Below are 8052 nucleotides of genomic sequence, written 5' to 3' on the forward strand. Positions count from 1 at the left end.
ATTGAAAATACACAAATCATTATTCAAGAGAAAATCCTCAAGTATCTTTCCTTTATTATTAGTGTCATTACTACCCCAAAGAGGGTTATGGCCATTCAAATCTCCCATGATAACACATGGCTTAGGGAGTTGGTCATATAGTGCTTGAATATCAGACTGTCGAAGAGAGAACGACGGTGGTACATACAATGAACATAATGTAAAAACAATATTTAATGTTACACGTACCGCAACAGCCTGAAGAGCGGTATTGAGAGGAACAGGACTGTGAATGACGTCCTGCCTCACTATAACAGAAGATCCCCCAGTTGCTCTATCCCCTGGAGGGGAATAGCAATGGTATGAATCATACTGTCTTATATCAAATTTATCAGTAGTTTTAAGGAAAGTTTCTTGTAAACAAAATGCAGATTGTTTGAAATCCTGAATTAATAGCTGAAGATCAGTGAAATTGTGCCGAAGTCCTCTACAATTCCATTGGATTAGATTAGGAGAGCAACTCATGGAGGCTCAATTGGAGAACGTGAGCGTGGGGAAGGTCCTCTACGCTGTAGTGGCAGCGATGGGGAGACCTCCATCTCAAGAGGTTCAAAGCTGTTGTGAACCTCTATAGGGGTTGGTAAAGACTCCTTAATATGCTTAAGGGCCTTAGCTTCTTTTTGTTTCTGCTGTTTTCTTTCTTTATTGGTTAAACGTTTCGTTGCAATGATTTGATCTGTGTTAATATCTGGCACAGGTTCAGCATCTTGCATAGAATCAGTATCTGGCTCAGGGCCTGGTTTAGGTAGGTCAGCTGGTTGAGACTGAGGGGGAGATGGTATAACAGTCTGTGTTTCAGCGGATGTTGTCATCTCAGAAAGAGAGTAGAGCATTGTTTGCTGATCCGTGACCCAGCTAATTGCTGTCTGACATGAAGTATTCACCTTTTTGATGGCAGAAGAAACTGTGGCAGAGTATGACCTTGAGGAAGGAGTATTGGGAGCTTGGTCTGCTACCAATTTCTTGGCTTCAGAAAACGAAATGTTGTTTGTGTACTTTAATTTCACAATATTAGATTCTCTGTCAAAGACAGGACATAACTTGGAGTAGGACATGTGCTCACCGTTGCAGTTTGCACACTTGATATCATTGGTGCAATCGATATTGTCATGTTTGCCACTGCAGCGGGAGCAAATTGGATCGTGAGTGCAAGATTTGGCCCCATGTCCAAAATGTTGACACTTAAAACAACGGAGTGGATTTGGAATATATATATCCACTCTGATGTTAAAATATCCAGCTTTGATGGATGTCGGAAGTTTTGACAGTGAAAAGGTCAAAAGATAAGTAGTGGTACTGATTATTCTGCCATTATCTTTCCGGGTGAATCGTTTTACGGAAGTCACCCCTTGAGATTTCAGTTCCACCTCAATCTCATCCTCTGACATGTCAGACAGACATTTAGCCCGATCACGAACAATGCCCCTACATGAATTAAGAGACTTGTGCACAGAGACAACTATCTCAGTATCCGCAAAATGATGTGCATTTAGCAGATTTAGAGACTGCTGTCTCCTTGCACACTCTATCAAAAGAGAACCAGACCGTAAACGAGTGACGTTCTTCACATCACCACATATTCCTTGTATAGATTTAGAAACAACAAAAGGATTGATCTTGAGTGGTTGGCCATGAACACCTTCCACAACCAGAAATCGAGGCCATGAATCTACATTAGTAACACAAGTTTCATCATCAGAAGATAAAACTGTATCTGTGTCAACGTGTCTTCTCTTATTTTTGAAACGAGAACCAGTGTTTTGAGGGGAAGCCATGATGAAAGAAAACAGATTCGACAACCCTGCTCCCCACCCGCCATGGAGTGTCAACAAGGACAGTATAGCAGTGGAAGCCAACTACATACACTAGGGTTACAGGGGTGCTATACTCAAGCAATACCAACACAGGTAGCTAATAATGTCAAACAGAATAAGAGTAAGGTTGGTTCTGCCCAATACAAATATCTGATGACAATCAGAACCTGGAGGTCAATAATGCCAGATTGGCCCATGAGCCACCGCCTTCTGGCATAGGACTCTAGGCAAAGTTGTGATATGTGCAGAACGCGATAATATGCCATATATACTGCATGATATACTAATATAATCAAAATTGACTTTTACCATGCACAGGGCACGGCATGACCAGCCGATTGATAGAACCGGGCCCATTCTACCACCCGTCTAGGTGAAGTAAGGGTCAAACTGGTGTGTTGGGCAAAAGGAACACTTGTTCCTGGCTCCAATGCCCTCAACCACCAGAATCCCGTCCTCCACCGAAACAGGGGCGCAGCCCACGGCAAACAGGTTGCCCACTTTGGTCGCCTCTTACGACCAGCAATGGGGTGCTGTGGAAATATTCTACCCCGGTTCCACACGGGGGAAGAGCTATTAGCGTTACCCAGCACTCACCACGAGGAGGTTGCTCTTCACGAGTGCCTGCGGATACCTAGAATGGCAAATATGACTTTGGCAAGGTTCGAGATTGAGGGTTCAGACTGGGTAATTTGTTTATGTAACATGGATGTAATATTGCTGACTGCAACAAACAAAAGCAAAATGAACTACCAACACACCTTCGTCATACCAAAAGACGTGAAAATATCATACTTGTTGTTACCCTGCCTGGTGCTCGGCATTAAAAGGCTAAAATAAGGACTGGTCGGCTCGGAGTCTGTATACTGAGTGGAGTATTCATTTTAAACTGCGGCATGGTATCTCAGAGTGCTAGTACTTTAAATCTCACTCACTCACTCACTCACTCACTCACTCACTCACTCACTCACTCACTCACTCACTCAGTATAGCTCTCACTTGTGACTATTTCCAGAAAGAGAGTGAAGTGGGTTATGCAGGACAACTGTCTGTAACTTCTGTTTCACTTCTGTTTAGCACACAGGACATCGCCAGATAAACCTGCTTGTTATCGCCTATTACGACCAGCCACGTGGTTCCAATGAACTTTTCTAACCCACTGCTGTCTTGTTACTAGTCAGAATTTAACGTCTGTCCTCAATATTTCAAAAAATCGTGACAAGAAGAATTTGTACCGTAAATACATTTAGAGTTCATAAAAGACCTGTCGACAATGGACAGTAAAACAAATGGACAAAAAACATTAAAAAATAGACAATAGAACACCAGCAGCCAAGATTAGGCCACCATATTGGGGACAATGGGGACTTACGGTACGTATTTTACGTTACTCTTGTCAAAGTGCGTGCCTCATGTTTGTCACATTTATTGACCATTTATTGATCATTTATTTTGAAAAACATATTGATTATCTTAATTAAACATTGATAATTGTTGACTTGATCCTATCATGATTGAAAAGATCTGAGAGATGATAAATATGATATCGTACTCTCCAGTTTCACTGTCCCAGGTGATATATAGCGTCAGACATGTTGACTATTAACATCACGTGGAAAGCGAGAAGACACACTAGTGGGTTCTGAATAAACTATATAAACCTGAGCCTAATGTTAAGAGAAGAGACATCAAGCCAGTTGATATGTCACTTCAAACATGGCGAGTCAGTGTCGTTACGCACTTCTTCACAGTATGATGAGTGAGTGAGTGAGTTTGGTGTCACGCCACTTTAACTGTATTCCAGTTATATCGTGGCGTGTCAGCTTCATCTGGGAGGAAAGTCCGAAGTGATGCTGGTCTCAGACGTTTACCACTTCGGTAAAACCCGTGTATGGTGCTGACTAACCAAGGAACATTCGAAACCACAATCAAAGGTTTTTAGCGTGCCCAAGGGACGCGACTCCCCACAGCGCATCATATTTCTTCACAGTATGATGAAACATACACACAGGGTGATGGACAAGAGGACACTTCCAACATGGCGAGTCAGTGTCGCACAACACTTCTTCACAGTATGATGAAACATGCACACAGGGTGATGGACAAGAGGACACTTCTAACATAGCGAGTCTCTGTCGCACAACACTTCTTCACAGTATGATGAAACATACACACATGGTGATGGACAAGAGGGCACTTCCAACATTTAAGCTATGCTGCATAGACAGAAATATAGTTAAGGGTTTTTCCTGGCGTTGCCTGCTTCAAGCAATTATTGCTAAATCATGTCTTATGGATGTGTTGATTTGCAGGGATTACGAAACAGTCTATGGTTCTGCTATTCCACAATAAGTCTATTGTAAAAAAATTGTATGGGATCATTGACATCAGTAAAAAGATGACGTTTTCAAGTAAAGTCCATTTTGCTTTCGGTAATGTTCCGTCTTGATGGAGGGACGTCGGATGGGGTTGATTGCTCACCTTGACATCTATGTTAGCTCATGTTGTCGCTCATCATCCGTCGTCAGTCTGTTATCACTGAAACCTAAAATCTATTCTTATCCTAATTCTCAGAATATCTCCCCATGGGGACCTGTGGAAGAATATATCTGCACCACCCCATTGCTACTCGCAATATGCGGGCAACCCGTTTGGCGTGGGTTGTGCCCCTGTGACGGCGGGTGCCAGGCATGCTTCCGCTGTGGTGGTGCTAATGAGAGTGCACAAACAACATCAAGTTTTCCATCTGCAGAGGTAGGCTCCTGGAATCGACCAAATTATGTCCACATTTTCTTTAGGAAAAAAGAATTATACACACCAACAACGTCTCATACCATTTTGCTGTTTACGCCACACCCAACAATATTCCTGCTATATGACGGCGGTCTGCATACAATCGAGTCTGGCAGGAAATAGAAACAGTGGTTTGGTAACAAGAGCAGGGGGAGAAGGATATGTGTTTGTGGATGACGATTGAGTGAGTGAGTTAAGATTTATAGTCACATCGGCAATAGTTCAGCCATATCGTGACTAAATCAAGTTGTACATTAAGAATACATAAATATAGACATTAAAATCTGTCGACAAAGGACAGTAAAAACACCAGACTATCACAGATGTAGATTTAAAACTAGCATATCATCATAATATTTGAACAATTCATAACAGTACACACACAAAATGGGCTATAGATCACCAATAACCAAAGGTAGGTCACCATACTAGGTACCATGGGGACTTACGGTACCTCTTCTACCTACATGGTACCCCAGCAGGATTTACACCATCCTCCTGGCCACTGGTGATTGTTAGCAAGGTTTAAGCCAAATCATTAAAAACAACAAGAATTCTACAATTGAAAACATGGAAATTAAACATACTTTGAATGACGTGGGACTTACGTACCTTCTCAGGGGGACAATTATTTTACGTTACTTCAACCCCCTTTGAAGGTACAGCCACTAACAATCACAGTTATATAATCATTTTACCAAAAATAAAATCACATACTTTTTACAATACATTTGATCAAAAAGTATCTATTAATTCAATTTCTTTAGCAATAATTAAATAATTACTTACATTAAAAAGATCCTTCATAGATGAAACATGGAAATAATTATCCCTTGTGATGGAAAAATCAATACAGTCAAGACTGTGATTCTTTCATCACAAGGGATACAGAATGGAGGATCCTCACCTTTTAACAAATGTTCATGAGTATAACGAGAATGGCCAATACGACATCGTCTTAATACGACTTCTTCAAATCTGGACTGACAACCATAGTAGATATACCCGATATTTGCTTTTATTGCATGTAATTTATTTATAGCCACTTGAGTGTTCCACTTCTTCTGCATTAGGTCTTTGATATAGCATCTAATAACAGGTTTATAGTCACAGTATGGTGGAAGAAGTAGTGTCACAAATTTGTTGAGAGCTGCCTTTGCTGCAACCTCAGCCATAGTGTTACCTGTGATTCCAACATGACTGGGCAACCAGCAAAAGACAATGTCGCATTGGCCAGTAGCAATTGGCCAGTCTTTTGTACTCACATTGGATCAAATGGACACAATCCAAGTCCCTTTGCACATGGTGGAATCGGTCTGTGGTCACTTCTGTCATTCAGCTGTCTAATTACATCTTCATGATGGACCACTCTACTGTGTCAACAGTATACTTCACCTTTTTCACCTATATATATTTCATCTCACTTCTGCAGGATAATTTGACAATATCATTCCTTCCCATGTAGTGATTACCTCCCTTTTCAAGCTGAAATGTTGTACACCATGCATCAATTATCCGGGCGCCTACTGAAGCCTGTCAACTGTCAGCAATGGCTAGTCTAGTTGTGACAGGGCATTGTTTCTCAATGACTGGGTCCTACACCACTTATTAAATTTAATACTTCCAAAATAGAATGAATGCTCTTAAGCTTTTGAAATGTAACAGATATAAAACATTCATTTCAAATGGAAAGCTTTTCAATAAAAGGTAAGATTTTATAGTTATGTTTCCAACTTTTTTACTGATGTAATCATTACATACAAGCTCACCATCTAAAAGATAATCCATGTTTCTGCAAGTGGCTGAAAATTTAGTATTTTCTGATGTAAAATAAAGCACCCAGAGCAATTTGGAAAAAATAACCCTGCGAAAAGGGAACTGTTTGAGTAGGGGAGGGAGTCAGCTTCACACACATATCAGTGAATTAACTTGCGGTCACCAAATAACTATGAAAGTTACAGACGCAAAATACGGACATAATAGACTCGAATAGGTTGGCAACAAGTATCAATGGTTCAGATTTCCTCACTCATTCCCATCATTTTGGAGTGATGCTCAATGTGGACTGGTTCCAACCTTACCAACGCAGACAGGACATATCAGTGGGAGCATTATATATGGTGTTCATGAATCTTCCACGTGAAGAGCGGTTTAAGAAAGAAAATTGTATTTTGATTGGTGTTATTCCTTCCCTTAAGAAAGAACCTGAAAGTTTAAATAATTTCTTGTCAGCCTTGTTCGGGAACTCAAGGCACTCTGGAAAGGTATTCTGATGGCTATTCCTGGATGTTCAACTCCAGTGACAGTTAAAATGGCACTTATGTGTGCAGCAGCTGATATTCCTGCAGCACGCAAACTATGTGGATTTCTTGGTCGTGGAGCTAATCAGGGATGCTCGTCATGCACCAAACCACTCTGGTCAAATGGAGAACGTGATTTTGGCATCCCTGATTTGGGGAAATGGCCAAATCGTTGTAGGTCACAACATTTAAAATCTGTCAAAAGGATAGAAAAGGCAGATTGTCTTTCTAGAGCTAAAGAAATGGAAAAGAAGTGTGGATACAGGTACACAACTCTCCTTGATTTACCATATTTCGAACCATCACAAATGACGGCAATAGACCCTATGCACAATTTGTTTCTTGGTACAGCTAAAAAGATGTTTAGCCTTTGGGTTGAAAAGGAACTCTTGACTAAAAGCAGTCTTGCTTCACTTTCTTCAAAAATTGAATCATTTAATGTTCCTTCCAATACTGGCCGTATTCCTGTCAATATATCTTCAAATTTTGGTCAAATGACCGCCAAAGAATGGAAGAATTGGGTCCTAGGTCTTTTCTCTTTCATGTCTAGATGGATTGTTACCCATTATACACCTAAAGATATGGCAGACCTTTGTACTTGCATGCAAACACTTTTGTCAGCCCTGCATTGATAATGTTAATCTTGTAATTGCTAAGAATCTCATGGTCAAATTTTGTACCCAAGTTACTTAGCTGTATGGTGCCCAGTTAATTACACCAAATATGCATTTGCAATGCCATTTGCATGAATCTGTTAGAAACTTTGGCAGCATGTATGGATTTTATTTTGGCTTTTTAGTTTTGAAAGATACAATGGAATCATGTCTGATTTTCACACAAATAAGAAAAATATTGAAGAGCAGTTAATGAAAAAGTTCTTAATGTTCTCAACTACTACAGAGGAAAACTTGGATACAGAATTTCATTCACACTTGAAACGTCTTTCCTACTCATCTAATTCTCCTATTCAGATGACCAGCTCTGGTTTACTCACACTTCCAACTTCTATGATTACCGACATTAAGACAGATTGTTGGAGTGATGTGTCACATATTACTTTCAGACATACTGTAGGCTCACCAGTAAGTGTAGTTGGGAAAGAGTGA

The 8052-nt window shown here is 40.5% G+C and overlaps 1 pseudogene; it reads left to right on the forward strand.

The window, feature by feature from the left end:
• Nucleotides 1-3891: 3891 nt before the first annotated feature.
• On the forward strand, nucleotides 3892-8052 carry LOC139457155 (uncharacterized; annotated as a pseudogene).

Source organism: Haliotis cracherodii, unplaced genomic scaffold, assembly GCF_022045235.1.
Source record: "Haliotis cracherodii isolate W230 unplaced genomic scaffold, xgHalCrac1.p SCAF_12, whole genome shotgun sequence".
NCBI lineage: Eukaryota > Metazoa > Mollusca > Gastropoda > Lepetellida > Haliotidae > Haliotis > Haliotis cracherodii.